The sequence below is a fragment of the Python bivittatus genome, unplaced genomic scaffold, assembly GCF_059951505.1.
Source record: "Python bivittatus isolate LINGU-HERP-01145 unplaced genomic scaffold, Pbiv_v1 ctg000700_np1212, whole genome shotgun sequence".
NCBI classification, from domain to species: Eukaryota; Metazoa; Chordata; class Lepidosauria; order Squamata; family Pythonidae; genus Python; species Python bivittatus.
In genome coordinates this window covers 6,319,970-6,337,945 of record NW_028277098.1, presented here as the reverse complement: position 1 = coordinate 6,337,945, position 17,976 = coordinate 6,319,970, and the positions used below count along the sequence as shown (strand labels likewise).

The 17,976-nt window shown below is 37.0% G+C and overlaps 1 protein-coding gene across 1 annotated transcript in view; it reads right to left on the bottom strand.

Moving 5' to 3' along the window:
- ABL2 (ABL proto-oncogene 2, non-receptor tyrosine kinase) overlaps window positions 1-17,976 on the bottom strand; it is a 67,709-nt gene that overhangs the window by 38,635 nt on the left and 11,098 nt on the right. The window lies entirely within an intron of this gene.

Below are 17,976 nucleotides of genomic sequence, written 5' to 3'. Positions count from 1 at the left end.
CCAATATATACAGGCTTAAAGGACTACTTTTGAGAAAGGCACAACAGAAAGTCCTAACAGAATTATTACTGCATCTGTACATTTCTCCTTTTGTTAATCTTTCTTTGTACAATTGTGCACTGCAATTGCTTACTTGTTAATCATACAAAAACTTACAGTTCTACAAATCTGTATATATCATTGGTTAGTACCTTTTTCTGATCCTTTAGAGTGATACAAAAATACTGTACTATACAGTATAGTTATATTTCTAGCAATATTCAGCAGATAGTGAAGTCTGTCCCAACAGAATTGAAATAGTTTCCATTTCCATTAATATCACTGCCATTAGAACTTCAACATTAGCCACCATCTTGCTTCTTTGTTTCCAAGCTTGTTTTTACTTTTCTCTTTGATTTCAATAAATTATTTAAGTAAAGTTTCCTCTGGGTACAGCATAATTTCTGCTGATTTCATGGACACAACCATATAGGTCTTTTTTACAACAATACAAAAGTGATGCACCTTTGGCTTTTGCCAGACTATTTATTTTTGATCATCAGTCCACAGCTCTGAATTCTTTGAGGTCACCCATCCAACTACAATTGCTTAGAGTTTCAAGGAGAGACAAGATTGACCAGGGATTGTCCCTGCTGAGATGCAAAAGTCAGTATTTAAAAGAGGAATCCTAATAGCAAGAACATATTCAATTTTTTATATTATACCTAGGCAATTCCTAAACAGGAATAAAGGTCAAACATATTTTTGAATGTTTGATTGATCTTTATTCTTTTGATTTTTTTTATTTTTGAATGTTTCTACAAAAATTGAGGGATCACACTCTTAAAAAATCACCTACAACTAAATGATACTGTACAATTCTCAATGACTGCACTGAATAAAGACAATAGATTTGGAGCTGGTTGCCTAAGCTTAATATGTCAGGATACAGTGCCTATCTACAGATGAATAGAAGCATATTATACTTAACTACTAGTTATAATCTTTCACTTATTTTCCTACCTTACTAACTCAGTAAAAATAAGGGTCTGTAGCCACAGCTATGAGGCTAGCAACTGTCAACTGAATATGGCAAGAGAAAACATCACAGATTTCGATCAGTGTGGATTTCTGCCTGAAAGACAATTAAGAGACAATGTTAGGGTTGTGCTGGATATTATAGAATATTTACAATATCATAATGAATGTCAAACAGCTCTTATTTTTTTGGATGCAGAGAAAGCTTTTGATAATTTGAATTGGATGTTTATGTTTAAAGTTTTGGAAAGTATGGACTTTGGAGAACATTTTATACAGGGAATAAAGTCAATATATACGCCTCAGAAGGCTAGTATTATTGTGAACGAAGAATTAACTGAATCACGTCATATACAAAAAGGAACAAGACAAGGTTGCCCTCTGTCGCCTCTGCTCTTTATTTTGCTTCTCAAAGTTCTTAATAGAGACATTAGAAGGGATGAACAAATAAAGGGCTTAAAAATTAAGCAAGAGGTCTTTAAATTGAGGGCTTTTGCTGACAATTTAGTTTTGATACAAGACTTTCTGGTATTGGCTAAGCACTTGATGAAGAAACTGAAACAATTTGGCTCACTGGCGGGTTTTAAAATAAATAAACAAAAAACAAAAATGTTAATTAAAAACATGACCCTGCCTGATCAAGATTTGCTGATGAGCAAGATGGGTTTCAAGACTGAAAAAAAGGTGAGATATTTGGGGGTGATTTTATCTATTAAGAATAGTGTGTTGTTCCAGAATAACTATGGCAAAATTTGGAATTAAGTGAAAAAAGATTTGGTAAGATGAGAAAAATTACAATTGTCTCTCATGGGGAGAATTTCAGTGATTAAAATGAATGTTTTGCCTAGGATGTTGTTTATTTTTCAGACTATACCAGTTTTGACTACAGATTTACTGTTTGAACACTGGCAGAGAGATATATCTAAGTTCATTTGGCAAGGCAAAAAACTGAGAATTAAATATAAATTGTTACAAGATGCCAAGGAACGAGGAGGTCTGGGTTTGCTTAATTTCAAACTATATTTTGATGCCTGTTGTTTGCTTTGGATGAAGGAGTGGATAACCTTGGAGAATAAAGAATTATTACTACTTGAAGGTCATGTATTAAGATTCGGGTGGCATGCCTACTTGTGGTATGATAAAGTTAAAGTTAATAAGGATTTTAAGAACCATTATATTAGGAATGCCTTACTGTGGATCTGGAATAAAGGTAAGACTGTCTCCTAATGTACCTTGGTGGTTGTCACCTCAGGAAGCATTTACTAGAAGAAAAAATGTGGGAGAAATGAAGTGGTTAAAATATAAAAATTTATTAAATTTTGAGGAGGGTGAACCAGGTTTTAAAACAAGAGAACAGTTAGAAGGTTTTACATGTCACTGGTTTACTCATATGCAATTGTTTGAATGTTTTAAGTTGGATAAAAAGAATTATAGATTTGTTAATGAAATATCTTATTTTGAGACTCAACTCTGTACAAATGATGAGCATGTTATTGCTAAAATGTATAAGATGTTGTTACAGATGAACTTAGAAGATGAACAAGTCAAGGATTGTATGATTAAATGGGCTAAAAATTTTGGATACAATATCATGTTGGAACAATGGGAAAATATGTGGAACAAAGGTTTGAAATTTACGTTGAATTATAACTTAAAAGAGAATTTTTATAAAATGATGTACTGCTGGTATTTAACTCCTGATAAGTTATTAAAAATGTATACTGGTGTAACAAATGTTTGTTGGAAATGTTCACATGGTGAAGGAACTTTTTATCATCTTTGGTGGACTTGTGAAAAGGCTAAAAAAATTTGGGACCAGATATGTAATGTTATTCAAAAAATTCTTAAAGTGAATATTAAAAAAAACCCAGAATTGTTTCTACTGGGTTTGATGGAGAAAGGACTGGAGAAACAATATGGACTTTTGCTTCTATATATGATCACAGCTGCAAGACTGTTATATGCGCAAAGATGGAAAGCTTCACAAATACCTACAGTGGAAGAGTAGACTATTAAATTAATGGATTTGGCTCAAATGGCGAAGCTAACAGCCTTAATAAGAGATAATACTGTTCCTAAATTTGTCTCCTCATGGCAACCCTTCCTAGATTATGTGCTTGAGTTGGGAAAAAATGAAGCTTTGATTGTGGGGTTTAATGATTAGATGGTTTATGTTGATAGAAATAATGTGAATTAGGATTAAATAATGGTAAGAGATTAACTTTTTAAAAAAATTGTACTTATATCTGTATTTGAGATAGTTGGAAGTCACTTTTTGTTTTATCTTTCTATTCGCTTTTTTAGTTTTTGTCTTTTTCTTTTAGTTGTATCTTCTCTCTTTTCTATATTTTCTGATTTGTATTTTAATTGTACTTTTTATATACCTTAATAAAAGTTACATAAACATTCTGTCACCAGGTGCTACAGAAAATCTGGTGAACACCAAAAAAGAAAGAAAGAAAACAGCACAGATTTCAAAGGAAATAAATGCAAAGCCTAATCTACTCTGTGTAATGTAGGTTGATTCATGAACTTATTACTGAATCAGAATAGAGGTGTGGTGGTAATATATACAATGAAGTCACATGGATTCAGAAGAAATTTCGTAACTAGTCATACAAGAGATTTGCATTTTTACAACTAATTTTAAGCACAGAAATATTTCCACCCTCATGGAAATTCTCATGCACTTTGATTATTCTAAGCAAGAAATATGGCAGTATGACTACATTCATATGAGGCACACAGATACTACCCTTGTGAATACTCCATAAAGTGAAAAATCACAGTCACAGCCTCTTTTACTTATAGTAGATGAAGGGACAATTCTACCACATTCTTTTTTAAATAACATCTTATTTTATTGGCACTTTATAATGCTGCATCTGACTAAGCCACCCTTATGCCAACATTTATTAATGCGCAATTTATTATTAAATATAACTGCAATCCAGCTTTTCCTGAGGATAAAAATAGTGGCACCAAAAATTGCTTTTATTTTTTTTCTAGGACCACTTAAGAAGGAGCTCCTGTAAAACATTTCATAAAGAGTACACTCAATGTTTTTGTTGAGTTGAATATTATTGTAAATAATGAATTTGTGGATAAAAGGCCTGAATCTCCAATAATGCTAATTTTCATAGTTAAACAGTTGCATTTAGGCATCTTCTGGGCATGAAACTGAATAAAGAATTATAATTGTCCTGTTAGGCCTTAATTATATGTATCTTATGTATGAATCCTTTATTTTCAAACAAGGTTCAGACACATTTGATATTTCTGCTTCAAAAAAGCATCACAAAGCAAGCAGCTCTATATTACGCTCATGTCTACAGAAACAAAATTGGTTATTTGCCATCAAATTATATTAAAGTCACAGCAGATGGCAGCACCTAGCCAACTTCACAAATAATCCCCCCAAAGTTAAGAAGGATCAGACCTTGTTATTACTGAAATCAGAATTTCAATACAGTAATGATATCACAATAGAAATCTAGAATTTAATCAGAAAAGCCTATTTCTGTTAGATTATACAGAGCAGTATCAGACTAAGTAACTACAAGTTCAATGCCAGAATTTCAGCAAAGATAGTATCAAAAAAAAAGATACACTGTAGCCATTCTGTTGATGTAATTTTGTACCTCACAATATTTAATAAAAGATGGATAAACTAGCATTTAAGTTATGCTCTTCAGTCCCCCTGGTTCTCTCACTAAATTATATGACTAAAAATACTATAAATATTTATTTTTCATATTATGGAAGAACACAATTTAGATATTAATTTGCATTTTTTGCTTCTAGAAAATTATGGACACTTACTGATTCTATGCACATATATATCTGTGGATATTTGGACCCCATGGACTTGGACATTATTCATTGTTAGTCCTGGGTGAGGTGATATCATCCCACTTCAGGCTGGTGAGCAATTTGGGGTCTTCATGGACTGTCAGCACCTGCTTAAGGACCAGGTGGCAGTTGTGGCCAAGAAGGCCTTAACAAAGATGCAGCTTATGTGCCAATTGTGCCCCTTCCTGGACAGGAGGCCCTCTGGACAGTCACTCATGCTTTGGTTACCCTGCATGTGGACTACTGAAACTCATTCTACATGGGGCTACCTTTGAAAACCACCTGGAAGCTGTAGCTGATCCAAAAGGTGCAATTCAAGATGCTGGTTATTACCTTTAAAGCCATTCCTGGGACAGGGCCTAACTATCTGAGGGTCTGCCTATCTCCCTGTTTGATCTGATTGTTGGCATGCTCCAAGTCCGGTCAATAAAACAATGTCATCTGATGAGACTCAGGAAGCGTACCTTCTCTGTCTGTTCCTGCCCTCTGGAACAGCTTTCCCCCTGAGATTCTATGGCCTCCACCCTGACATTTAAAAATGCCTATAAAATCTGGTTTTTCTCCCAGACCTCAGGCTAACCGATCACGGAACCTCAACAGTATTTTTGTCCTGTGGGGTATGCTAATCTGTGTTGCTTATCTTTAGATAATTGTTGGTTTTATATGTTTTTACAGTATATAGCACCTAGTATTGTTCTGAATTGGGTGGCTTTACACATTTAATCAATAAACACTTGTTCAATGCAGTCTTAAATACAAATTTATATAAAAGTTATCTTGTTAATAGTCTTGTGTGTGTACAAACATATGTCTTTCCAAGCCATTATAATTAGTCAGTGGAAAAGGACATATGAGTTATGTGGGTCAATATACTGTTAGACTCTACAAAGGCCTATTTGATTCCAACATAATACAGTTTAATTTTCATAATAATCTATTAATATACATGCCTGTTCAGGAAATACATAAGCTGCAAAACGTAAATAGTGACTTAAAATAGCTTGGATTTAAAATTAATTTACCCTGATTCTCAGTATCTGTTAAACATTGCATACCTGGCTTTATTCCAGGACAAAGGGCCCAAACTTATCCAGCAGCTTACAACACAGCAAGTTAAAACATCAAGCATTCTGTCCTCTGCAAATCAAATGAAAGAAAACATCCACATTCATCCCAATTCAGGACACATTTCATTCATCATTATTTTAAGAGCCTTTCTCCCACACAAAATGAAAGCTAACTTGACTGCTATTACATCACTCCATCCTTTGGTGTGAGTGGAATGCCATAAAAGACTTATCAGCCCAATATCAGCTGTTTGTCTTGAGAGGCCCCACTAACATTTGTCTCTACCACACCTGTCTTTGCAAGTTGCCAGTCTTAAGATTCAGTTGTCTATATACTCCAAGAAGAGTAAGAAAAAGAAAACCGCAGGAGAAAGCCAATATTAATACAGAGCAAAGGCATAGCTTATTAAGTTGCTATATATCCCTTCCTCTTAAGAAATCAATTACATTATACTGCTGATGGCTCCTCAGAAAAATAAAATATCTGTGAAAGCAACATTTGACAACACAGTAAGCAGCATACTAGAGCTATGGTTCTAATAGAAGGCAATTAAAGGCCATGACCCATATCTTTACTAAAAGTTGTACAGGTAGTCCTTGCTTAACAACCACAATGGAGACCAGAATTGGTTGCTAAGTGATGCTGTCATTAAATGAATCATCATGTGACTGGACCCGATTTTACAACCTTTTTTTGTAGCAGTCATTAAGCAAATCACGCGGTTCCCCATTGATTTTGCTTGCAAGAAGCCAGCTGGGAAGGTCGCAAATGATGATCACATGACCCTGGGACGCTACAACCGTCATAAGTGCAAGCTGGTTGCCAAGTGCCAGGATCACGATCACGTGACCATGGGGGCGGTGCAATGGTTGTAACTTTGGGCACTGGTTGTATGTCACTTTTTAGCATAGTAACTTCAAACAGTCCCTAAACAAATGGTTATTAAGCAAGGACGACCAGTATCTACAAATGTAAACCCTATTACTTTTCCTATCCTGCAATGGCTAGAAATATAACCTAGAATCATAACTAACAGAGGGAGAACAAAAGAAAAACAGTAGATATCAATGGGATAAATATTTTGCTACTTTTAAAATTTCCTATAATTTTGCACTCCACTCCAAGTCTAACTGCGCTTCCTCACTCCAGTGGTAGGATGAGTAAAGAATGCTGAGGGTATATGCCAAAGCGTGAAGGTCATCCCAGCTAAAGCAAGCAGCCACCTGTATTGGGTAGCAGCAATATATGAAGATGCTTGAGATGCAAGAATACTTTAATGGCAAAAGCATCATTTCATACTGTGCCAGAGAAGGCAGTGGTAAACCACTCCTGTATTTTATCAAGAAAACCACATTGGATAGACAATATAAAATGATGGATGATATAATGCCGGATAATGGGCCTCTCAGGTTGGATGGCACTCAACGTGCTACTGAAGAACTAAGGATCTTCCTGAGTACTAATGGTGTTTATGACATAGCTAGATTAAAGCCTTCAGGACATGTAGTTGCTGATGTTGCCATGCAGGAAAAGAACATCTGAAGGTGCATTTACAAAATTATAGTAGGAACAAGGAACATTAGAAAACTCAACATGGTGAAAGATGAAATGAATCAACTACACACTGACATCTTAGGCATTAATGAATTGAGATGGACTGTATTTGGACATTTTCATTCAAAAGAGTCACACTACTTACTACTCAGAACATGAAAAACATACGAAGAATGGCACTACTTTAGAGTTAGGAAAGGTATAATGAGAAAATGAAAATCCAAGTACATCTCATTGTTTTCAGGAGAAACCTATAGACAGGACAGAAGACACAGTCTGGATGGATCACGGCGAAACTGACTGGCTTCAGTTCAATAAAGACGACAAGGCTGTATGCTGCCTTCTTACTTATTCCACCTATATGCAGAATGTATACTGAGGGAAACTAGACTGGAAGATGAGCGTGGTTTTAAAACTGCAGGAAGAAACATCAATAACCTTTGCTGTGCTGATGGCACTACTTTGATAGCTGAAAAGCAAATGATCTGTAAGTTCTAGAAATGAAAATCAAGCACAGTGAAAAAATGGGACTAAGATTAAATATAAAGACTAAACTCATGACTCATGACAAGAGGTACAGCAACAAGGCTTAGAATTGACAATGAAGAGATACTGGTGGATAATTTCTGCCTTTTAGGATCAACTGTCAACAGTAAAGGAAGCAGCAGTCAAGAAATGCACTGCACTTGTTAGAGTAACAATGAAAATATGTTCACAGGCCATGATGTTGTGTTTATACCTACAAAGATCAGAATCATGCAGGCAATGGTTTTCCCTGTTGACACTCTATGGAAGTGAAAGCTGGACTTTGAAGAAGGTGGACAGAAAGAGTACTGATGTTGGAGAAGACTCCTAAGAATACAATGGATAGCCAAGAAAACAAATAAATCAATGGCCCTTTAAACAAATTAACCTAAAGTTCTCACTTGAAGCACAGATGATTGGGGTTAACTTATCATACTTCATATTATGTGAAGACCTAGCTCTCTGGAGAAATCTGTAATGCCAGAAAAGGAGCAAAGAAAGAGAGGATGACAACCAGCAGCAAGGTGGACAAACCTAATTATAGCACTGATGGATGCAGTGTTGGAAGACCTAAAGGACCAGGCTGGGGACAGATCTTCCTGGAGAAAATCTATACATATGGTTGCTAAGAGTCATCATCGACTTGATGGCACATAATAAAAAAAATACTTCTGCAGTGACAGATTGAACTACAATTAATTTATTTGCTTTTTCCTGACTCCACAATACATAAAAGGAAGGATCAAAGATATGGAGAGGAGGGGGTAAAAGAGCCCCCATTAACTTATAGCTTCCAATTTGGCAGGCTAAAGCTACAGCTACAGCCTGGATCTAGGAATCTCACAATTCAGGGAGCCCACAGATAGAAGAAGCAGACTAGACAAGATAGTCAATTGATATAAACAAGCCAAGGAAATCCGCCCCCCCCCCCACCATTGCTAAGACAGGGAGGGTGTGGGCAGATGGGAAAGTTAGTAATTTTAATAGAAAATTAATTGCTTTGCTTATTATAAAGTGGCTGTTGTGTTACAATAGCTGAGATATAGTTGTCTACCAGGATAAAAAGAAAGGAAGACATCACAGTTGGGACTAAAATGCAGTGATTAGCAGGGGTCTCCTACTTCTTTGAGCCAGCAAGCATATCTGAATTTCTGAAAGCACACTGCAGGCATTCTGCTACAGTGGCTATGGCAAGGCCCAAGATACTCATTTACCAGATGGTAAATTGATCAGAATGGTAGGTAGTCTTTGATTTATGACCATTTGTTTAGCGACCATTCAAAGTCACGATGGTGCTGAAAAAAGTGACTTACAACTGGTCCTCACACTTATGACCACTGCAGCTTCCCTGCAGTCACATGATCAAAATTTGGACACTTGGGAACTGGCATGTATTTATGATGGTTGAAGTGTCCTGGGGTCATATGATCATCATTTGTGACCTTCCCAGTCAGCTGCTGGCAAGCAAAATCAATGGAGAACCACATGATTCACTTAATGACCACAGTGATTTGCTTAACAACCACCACAAAATGTTGTAAAATCAGATGCAGTCATGTGATGCCTCGCTTAATGACCACACTGCTTGATGATGAATTTTCCAGTCCCTATTGTAGTCATAAGTTGAGGACTACCTGTACCACCTCTACTCCAAACTTCCAAAATGCTACTTTTTACCATAACTTGCCTTTTTTTCCTTGCCAAATGAACAATGGGCAACTTTCCAAATAGTTGCACCTGCCCAATATTTTTTTTAAGAATTCCTTCTATAAGGCCCAGAATAATTCTTAAAATGAACATAACACTAAAGGCTATTGCTTTGCTTTGTAGCATGCCAATTTCTTTCCTTTTCTAATTTCAACAAAATTTAAAAAGTTGAGAGAGGGAAGCTGGTGCCAATGAAGTGCTCCCAGGAAAAACTGTATCCACTACAGAGACTTATTATACCTCTGATTTCAAAAGGGTCTCCATATTGTAGGTATGCCCCTTTAAATATTTATTTAGTGTGCTACACAGGTACAGGTAGTCCTCGACTTACAACGGCAATTGGGGCCCCTATTTCTGTTGCAAAGTGATGAGGCTGTAAAGCATGACTGCATCGCTTAGCGACAGCAATCCTTACAGTCTCAGTTGCCATTGTTAACTGAAACTCAGAGTCATTAGGTGTGGCAACTTCCTGCTGGCTTCCCACAACCAAACTCAATGGGGAAGCCAGCAGGAAGCTGCAAGTCCCAGGCCTGCAGGTAAGTAAGTGGCGGCTGCCTTGTGGGGGAGGGAGTGAAGGGGTGGGCAGGGGTGTGGAGGAAGGTCAGGCAGGGCGAGTGAGATGCACTCTATGGGTTAGGTGTGCGAGAGGTGCCATGTGGGTTGGGGAGCGTGCAGGAGGGTACAAAGGAGTGCACAAGAGGTGCCGCCCCGGTCAGGGAAGGTGCGCTGGGGTGTAGCGTTGGTTGGGGAGAGCATGTGAGAGGCACCACATGGGTCGGGGAGGGTGTGCGTGAGTGGCTGGTGTGGCATGAGCGTAGAGAGGCTGGGGGACAGTGTGCAGGTGGCGGAGACTTACCCCAGCAACTTGCAATCTTTCTTGCCAGCTTCCCCTTTGACTTTCTGGGGGAGCCAGCACAGAAGTTTGCAAATGGTGATCATGTAATCACAGGGCGCTTGGCAACTGGGTGTAAGTGCAAATGGGCTGCCAAGCACCCAGATCATGATTACGTGATCGCAGTAGTGCTGGGATGGTCGCAACTTCGAGGACCAGTTGTTAAGTCTCCTTTTTCAGCACCGTCGTAACTTCAAATGGTCGCTGAACGAATGGTTGTAAGTTGAGGACTACCTGTAAAAGAATTCTACAAGTTAAGACATATGTCACAGGAACTGAATGCTGGAAGACAGATTCTTTAAGCAATTAGAATTTCAGTCTCTTGGGGCTTAAATTTCCCCAAGTACCAAACAATTCCAAAGTATTTTCATGAAATCTAAATAAGACAGAAAGTAATTTTGATAATTTAAGTAAATCGATAAGGCATTCTCCCACAATCATATTAAAGTTAGTTCAGTGAAGTCTCAACAAAAAACAAACAAGCAAACCAAATTCCATATATCTGCAAAGAAAAGGAATGAAATACGCATTTTGGTATTCTAAAATGTCTAAATTTTAAATAAATTTAAATAAAATGTACAAATGCTTTCTCCAAAATGAAAACCTGTCCAATCAGAACACTGTCTGGTATAATAAAAAGGGTTTGGTTTACAATATACCAAAAGCTTCTGCTGAACACAGTTGAAAGGTAGTTCTGAAGTAGTCTCACAAGTCAAAGATCTTGCAAAAGAAAAGTAGCATAGCACCTACAATATTTGCCTCCCTATAGTTAGTATCTCTGCTTGTATGAACACCAAATATCTTTCCCAGTTCCTAAGTACTCAGAGTACTACATACAGTATATTACACACATTTAGGAAAGCTTCTATATATTGATATTCTGTAGCATTTAAGATCTGTAGCACGCCCTAGTGGAGAAACAGGAGTAATTATTTCCCCAGGTGTTATTCTACTTTGCAATTATACCTCTATTGTTTACAGGTCTTTCGTACGTATAGATTAACACATAGCTTTCTGCAACATTAAACCTAGGTATGAGTGAAAGTTATAGCAACTAGTAAGGTAGAGGAAGTAAGAAGAATATCTAACTGATTTCTGGTTAGCCATACAATTCAAACTAAATCCAAAATTAAACAAGCACACTTCTGCTAGCAGAGAAATAAAATTTCTCATCCCCTCTCCAAGTCACGCATTTCACCTGTTCTGAGATCTGGGAGTTACAAGAAGCTGGCATATATTAATAATTTATTCAAATAGTAGAATGATACTAGCCAAAAGAACAATGCTGCGACATGTAAACCTTCCTGTAATTTTTTAAACAAAGAGTAAACCTCAGTTCAAGGAAACCCAACGCAAACAGAAAAGTGCTTTTACTCATAGGGGGGACGATCCCTGATTTTATTTATTTATGCCAATTTCCTCACGGGACTGAGGATCAAAGCTACTGTATAAAACAATGAATTCACTATGGAGTACCTACTACATTCTTGCAAGTTGACTGAGTTTCCTTCAAAGGTTTTTCTCCAATCCCGAGACAGTAAAAATAGCACCATGCTAGAATCACATCTAAAAGGAAAACCTGTTTGTCCTTTTTCTTCAAAAAAACAAACAAACCCTATACTAATATTAAGTGATGTCTGACACTTAACGCAACCCACAAGAATGTTATTTCTCCATGAACTTTAATAGTAAATTAGACAATTCTACATTAAATTTACTCTTAATCCCAATTTCAGTTTGCCTTTTTAGGATGATCAGATGCAAAGACAAAGTTCCTACAACTAAGTAACTATATCTGGGGTTGGCAATGCAATGACCATAGGGTCACTATAAACAGAAATCTGTAATAATAACTTTAATTTTGAAAAAAGTGTGAAATAAACAAGAAGCTAAAATGTTATATATGCTATTGTTCCTTTATAATTTCTACACAGGGAAGACAATATAGTAGACCAAGGAGTTAAAATTATAGTTTTAACTATGCTAAAACTCCATGACATTCTTGCAATGCGCTAGAAAATAACACTTGCATGTGAGACTTCATTCTTGTCTTCAATAAAGATTCTAATCTAACCAACTCAGGTCTGAGTCTTCTGCAAATCAGGCTAAAAAGACTAGAAATCAGTGATTTATTGCTGAGCTCCTGAAGTGTTCAGAGGTAGGCCTTAGACTGTGCACTTAGTCCTAAGATTTGATTTTCGTTTTTCTATATGCACTATAGGTAACATTCTCAATTACACTAAAGAAAGAGCAAGGTCAACAGGTCTGACCATAATGTCCTGCAATGTACTGTAGTTTCATTGTAAACATAAATAAGCCTAGATTGAAAGAGATCCCTGAAGATAAAAAACTAGATAAACATCTCCAGTACCAGAGACACTATTATATCTGAATATCAGTTGCCTTGAAACATGAACAGGATAATGCTGTGTTCGAGTCCTCCTTGTGAGTGATTAGCCACAATGGGAACAAAATGCTGGATTAGGTAGGCCTGTGGTAGATCTCCTAGTATCACTTTCTGACCACCGACCATAAGTCAGGGAGATCTAAAAGACATCTGGTTGCCTGTCCGAAACACATCTTTAATTCAAATCCACCACAGTCCAAATGCATCAGCTTAAACTTCTAGAAGAGCTACATATTTTGGTATATAAATATTTCAGATACATAAAACTTGAAAATGTAAAGAATCCCAAGTCAAGTTTTCCCAATTCTACAGTACACCCATCCAATATCCCACACTAACAAATTAAAAACTACAATATAGAAATAAACTTGGCTAAACTTAGATTCTTAAAAAACAAATGAACCCCATAAAAAATGAATAAACAAGAAAGTCTTTGTAGAGTGAAACTAGAAATCATGAGTTTGAACTGGGTTTGTTCCAGTAACAGAGCCAAATTCCTCAAAACAGACTGCAAAAGAAATTAAAGGTCATCTTTCTAACAGCTATCTAAGAGCAACTCATGGAAAAGACTAATCAAAATGATCAGAGAACTAGAGCAGCTTCGGTATAAGGAAAGATCTCAGTGACTGAGTTTTTTTAATTTAGAAAAAGGCAAACAATGATAGTGGTTTATAAAATCAAGGATTGCACAGAAAATGCAGAGAGGAGTTTTCTCATCATCTCACAGTGTTAAAACTTGAGGTCATTCATTGATATTAAAGGCAATGAGATGTGGGAACCAATAAAAGTATTTCTTTTTATATAACACATTATTTATTTAAGCAATTTATATGGGTATCCAGCTCACAAATTGTGACTCTAGGCAGCTTACATAGGATTAAAACAGAAAATACAATGACAATATAACCAAGGCCAAACCACAACTGTAATTTCAACCATTACAGATGGACTTATCCAACACTCCGGCCCAATGCCCAGGGGAACAGTCATGTTTTCAAGGCTTTATGAAAGTCCAGGAGATCTCCATTTAATCCAGGACTTTGCTGCCATTGGATACAGTAATTTACAGTTTTTTAAAAGGTAACTACAAATGAAGGAAGATTGGATTATCAGTGATACTGACTCCTGAATCCTGAGCATGTCATAAATACGTATTAGTATGCTTTTGATTTTTCTGACTGCATCTAATCGGATTTAGTATTACATGGAATGCTGGATCACCAAGTCAGTCAAATGGCAACTATTCATTTATTTATTTATATTCATTTTGCAATGTTTATAGCCTGCCCAACCCAAAACACTCTTGACAGGTTATAAATTAAAATTATAAATGCAACAATAAATCAAAATTATAAAAATAACAGTAACAATGTAACCAATAATAAATCAACTCTCCCCCAGAATGGACACCAATAAAGCCAGGTGAAATAAAACTGTCTTTAAAGATCTTCAAAAACTATGAGGGAGCAAGTTTTACAGATTTCTGGGGATAAGGAATCACCACAGGAAACTTCTTACAAAGCCTCACATTTCAGATACAGGAGAGATTCTTTACATGCATCCCTAAGATGTTCTTACCAGACAGGAAGATTCAACCTTAGCTATGTCCTTTTATGCCATAATAAAACTCACTGTCATTTCAAGCAGAAGCAGCAATCAAATGTACAGTATATTATTCTGCTTACTGTTGTTTCTATCACTCATGTATCAATTACAAAAAAACCAGAAACTGTATTCTAAGCAGATTTTTGCATATTTCTGAAAATATCTTACAGGAAAAAAAATAACTTTAGGGTGTTTAATAAAGAAAGTTTGATAAAATTGATAAAAAGAAACACAAATACCTTTGGTTATACTTCTATCGTATAACTATTTAATCATAATATTTTTATTTGACCTGAGGCTATGCCATTTCTCAAGTAGCAACATCAAGAGCTTCACCTATAACCTTTGTGTGCCATTCTATCTTACATGGGACAGGAACTGCAACATATAACAGAAAGGGAGCATGGGTAGCACAGAAAAATAGGGTGAGGTAGCAAAAATAAAAATCAGTCTTGGAAATTTACTTGCTTGGACAATAAAAGGAATACAACCTTTCCTTTTCACCGTGCCCTGTATTTTCTATTATGATTGTTGCTGCTGTTGTTGTTGTTATCAGCCCAAATCAATCCAGTGCAGGATGAAGGCCAGAGAGTTATGTACTATAATCTACCATGCTGATCCAGTGCAGGTTGGTAGATAGATTTTTTTTTTTTTAACTTGAGAGTGAGTGACTGGCCTAAAGTCACCCAGCTGGTTTCTGTGTAAAAGGAAGGACTAGAACTTGGGTTTCCCTGATTCTAGTCCAGCACTTTAACCAGCATATCACACTGGCTCTCATATTTCCTATGAAGACCAGGATTTAAAACTAGAATTTTCAAGCTGAATAACTAATTACATGATATAAAATGTGTTTTATGGCTGTCAGAGGGAAATTTGTAACTCAATTATTATACTTGTATTATTATCTAGTAAGCAAGCTGAACTACATTAGTCAAACCATGAGAAACCATATTATAGCATAATTGAAAACCCATCTAAAAATCTCAAACCAGAATATTGTTTGCAGACACTAGTACATGTAAAACAAAAAACAAAAAAACTTTCATCATTACTATCAAGGAATGGGATGCCCTTCCTAAAAGAAAAAAGTGTATTGGAACTAGCATAAAAACCCAAGTAATATTCAACTAAAACCAAATAAATACATCTATTTTTAGAAGGGAAAAGAAGAATGCATTTTCCATATCTTTAAATTCTCTGGTGTCTTCTAATCAGAAGGAAGACCAAATTAAACTTTAACACAATTCATTACAATAATTTATAAGAACTTGAATATCAAGACAGCTATTTGTGTTACACATAAAACTCCATGCAATGAAATTTCCAAAGCAGATAATGCTAACACAACAATGCTTTGTGTTGTGGTTTACAAACACTGCCAGAAAGAAACCTCAAGGGTTTTGTAATGTAATTAATTGCCCATTTATTCTACAGAAATTATCTTCAGAAATCATAATGACAATACCTTTTTGAAAGGAATGAGCCCTTGTATGAACACTATATATAGTTTATAGCAGAAAGAAGTTTATATATATAGTTAATATCTTGTGTCTTAATTTTGACTGCATGTATAAAACTATACAACATTGGATAAATATTTTATCTATCTACTTCAAGAGCGAACGACTTCTTCATGGTCAGAAGCTGCAACTTATTTTTTTAACTGACCAGCCACTGGAGGCCTTCTGATTACATTATTAGAATGGGTGGGATTCATCCTAACTGTTTAGCAAATTTGGAGTCTGAGGGAGGGTTAAGGAAGAAATGAGTATAAATTTTTTGTGCTCCTGGTTCCTATTTGTTTTTAACTTGAAGCTTTTGCTATGAAACTTTAGCCATTTTGCCATCAAATTTCAGCAGCACAATTTTGGGTCATTTTCCAGGGGTTGGGAGTAGTTTATGATGAGAATAAGAGCAGTTCACCACCACCCCCAGAGGCCTTCCTCTTCCATTCTAATCTTTATTTCTACAAAAACAAACAAACCCCCCAACCCCCCCCCCCAAAACTGCTCTACTGGGTTGCAAAATGTAGAGGCACAAAAGTGCTTTAGTGCTATCAGTTGAGTCCTAGGGGGCTGCACACACCGTGAAACTAGTCCTCTGTAGTCATCTTCTTGACTACAATGGATGTCTTCAGTTTAAACTATGATGAAGCAGTAAAGACTTTGGAAACTTCTATATATGATTAACTGCTGCTTGGCAATAACTCTAACTCAAATTGTGGTTAATTTTAACCTGAAAATTGTTAAAACAATATTGGTTTAATTTTGTTCTTTTAACAGGTCATCATTAAAAACTTTGCCGGTATTCAGATATTACAACAAGCAGCAGTCAGTCAATAATAGAAGCAAAAACTTCCACACCCCTTTCTATTGTCTTGGAGAGACTGGAAAATACACAAGCCCAAACTTCAGCATGACACTAGACAACCTGTGATCTGTTGGGTCGTTTCAGAGATATTTCCTTACCTAAACAGAGAAACAGAATGACCAAGGGCAAATAAGCAGTGGGGGTGTGAACAACTTACGACTCGCTGCAAGCTTTCCCTTGACTTTGCTTGTGAGAAGCTGGCAGGGAGTGTCAGAAAGCCTTCCTTCCTCCCTCCCTCCCTGCCTCCCTCCCTCCCTCATATAATATATGCTTGCACCATTTGGCCTCCCCTCATGGCTCTCAGGAGAGTCCCAGTGAAGCCGCCTCCACTGCCCCCACTGCCTCCTCCTCCTCCTCAGCTGACCCACAGAACTGCCTGCCATGTTGCTGGGGGGGAGGTGGAACAAAGGGAGCCTTGGACCATGAGGAAAACTGGACCCTGCTCCCCATTCCAGCAGGTCCCCAAGGGCCCCTTCCTCAAGGAAGGAAGAAGGCTCACCTGTTGACTGCTGGTGCTCCCCAGCCAGCCCTACCTTGCCAGCAGTCATCCACGTCACTCCCTCATCGTTCTGTCAACACCCACCACTGTTAAAGAGATTTCAAATTTCTGCCTCATTTCCAAAGCAGCCAATCACCGCTTGCCCATGGGATCTTGCCACCAGGCAATGGGGTGCAGGGGACAGAGGGAGGTGGGAAAGAAGTCAGGGATACACCCATGATGATCACATGACCTGGGCTGACTGCGGTGGCGCAGCAGTGCAGCAGTGCTGAAGCAGCCACAAATTTCCCAAATTTCAATCCCATAGGAGTAATGGGTCCTGGATTTTGGACACAATCTGTAAGTTAGCCATTTGAGGTACCTTGGTTCAAAAATTGTTGCCCTATGATGCACTGTTTCACCCAGGTGAAGGTTACAGACATGAGAGTTTTAGTAGCATATAGATGAGTCCAGAGCCATATTGAAGCATACACACTGAAT